Below are 2,181 nucleotides of genomic sequence, written 5' to 3'. Positions count from 1 at the left end.
ATCCTATTGGATCAACTTGCAAGATTTTTCCAGCCAGCTTCTGCCTCTTGGAGCTTCAATTAAAAGCTGTTTAGCAGATGGCAATTTCTGAGTCACAAAGTTAGACTCTCTGGCAACCATGTGTGCTTTTGGTATCCCAGGGGATCCTAGCCACATATGGCCCTAGAAGAGGTGTGAGAGCTCTTTCTTGGCACAATGTAGAGAGCTCCTCTCCCCCCTTAACAGATGACAGGCATTTTAACATAATCATCAAGAGTAATTAGCCAGAGAGACTTTCCAGATAATTCAGGAATTTGAGCGCTCTGGAAGTCATAACATATCAGGGCTAGAAGACAGCTAGAACATCAGTTATTACAACCTTTTCTTTTTACAGAATAGGGAAACTGAGGCTCAGAGAGGTTATGCAATCTATCTAAAGTCACCCAGCAAAGGAGAAGCAGAGTCAGGATTAGTCTCATTCTTATATACTGTAGAGACAACTTCTCTATTTACTTTGGGGCCCTAATTCATTGCCTGATCCTTTCCTTGTACTCATGGAACTCCTAAATAACATTTTACCAATCATCTCACAAATTGCTCAGGAGAGGGACTTGAAGGGACTTTGTCCACCTCCTGCATCATTACAGGACAAAAACATGACCCTCTGAAGTGGAAATTCATTGCTCTTCTGTTCAAAGCTTTCCACTAATGTTGAAGTCACAGCTTTCCTTGGGTACTGTCAAAGAGAAACAAAGCCAGACACTATTTATAGGCAGTAAGAGAGATTTTGTTTAGTAGTACTGCAGTAGGGGAGACCTCAGCTCAACTCCACTGAATGAAAAGGCAGGAGATGTTTTAAAGGCTGGATGTGCTAAAGGATAGGTCTGAAGGATGCTGGGGCATGGTGTGTGTGTGTGTGTGTGTGTGTGTGTGTGTGTGTGTGTGTGTGTGTGATTAGGCCACCTGTATTTGCTTATTAAAGTTAGGCTCTACCCTCCCCCAGAGACTGGGTCCTACTTTTTTTGATGATTACATTTCAAAGTGATGGCTCCCAGGTCCTTGAGAAAAACATCCCTGACTTACACAAGACATATCATAAAAGGACAGATAAAGGATTTACAACTGCAAGTTTTTAAAGTAAATGCTTCTAAGCAAATGGAAGTCAGGGGCCGATAGTCAGGTTTTAGGACAAACAGTGTATTCTTTGGCAGTATTAAGCTTGCTCAGGCCATAATTTAAAGGGACTGGGACCATCATCCTAAGGACGTGCCCTAGAACTGTTAGAAACTGTGCTAATGCTTTTCAACTCTCTTAGTATGGAGGGCGGACAAAAAGCATTTGTGCTGAGGATCTGCAGCTCTCACTGGCCAAAGTTGAGGCCTAGTTGAGAAGAGAGCGCAGAAAAGCGTGAGTCAAGTTTGGTAAAGACAGAGTCTTTGTCGGTGCTGATGAGACTTCTACTGTCTTGACAGCCAGTAAGTTGTTCAAATATTCCCCCATGTTTCTCACGGTAGTTTAACCCTATTTCGTCCTGTTCTTTACTGTGGCTGGGAGTTGGTTCATGTTCTGCTTGAAATGGTTCTTCATATATTTACTATCAATCTTTCCCAAACTGGATTTTAAGCTGTTTGAAGGCAGAGTTGATGTATTAAAAAATCTTTAAAAATTTAAAAGTATCTTCCATTGTACCTTGTAAGTAACTGAATTGATCATCATTCATTGACCCAAATCCCAGGTTACAGTCCATTTTCAACGGTGCTAACCAACATTCTAGGGCCCATATCCCATTTCTATAGCCATCTCTGTGATTTTTTTTTTCCTGAACCCTCTTCTAATGTGAGAGGCCCAAACAAGGCTTGTCCGTTTACCTCTGTACATTTCAGCAGCATATTCTCTTTCAGAAAGGTCCCCAAGAATTCAGTTCATCAAACTTTTACTGCGCATGAGCTATATAAGCCCGACAACGCTGTCCTGGGATCTACGAAGGAAGAGATCAATAGGTCAGTGTGCTGCTCCCAAGTAGACTCGTGGGGAGACTAACAAGTAAATTGATGATTCCAATACTTAGTGAGAAGCTCAGTGACAGAAGAGTGTGTATGAAAGAGGGTCCCTAATTCAGTTTGGGTGGAAAACTGTCAGGGAAAGTCTCCCAGACAACATCAGTGTGGGTTGGGTCCTCTTGAAGCAGAGTCTAAAAGGAGA

At 42.2% G+C, this 2,181-nt stretch overlaps 1 long non-coding RNA gene across 1 annotated transcript; it reads right to left on the bottom strand.

Moving 5' to 3' along the window:
• Nucleotides 1-448: 448 nt before the first annotated feature.
• Nucleotides 449-1,951, bottom strand: LOC141567101 (uncharacterized). The gene is made up of 2 exons (XR_012489498.1): nt 1,848-1,951; nt 449-715 (listed from the first exon to the last, which is right to left on the bottom strand). It is a non-coding gene; the product is annotated as an uncharacterized LOC141567101 (long non-coding RNA).
• Nucleotides 1,952-2,181: the final 230 nt, after the last annotated feature.

This window comes from Rhinolophus sinicus, linkage group LG10 (assembly GCF_036562045.2).
Source record: "Rhinolophus sinicus isolate RSC01 linkage group LG10, ASM3656204v1, whole genome shotgun sequence".
NCBI classification, from domain to species: Eukaryota; Metazoa; Chordata; class Mammalia; order Chiroptera; family Rhinolophidae; genus Rhinolophus; species Rhinolophus sinicus.
The sequence above is the reverse complement of the archived record's forward strand: the minus strand, read 5'-3'. Positions and strand labels throughout refer to the sequence as shown.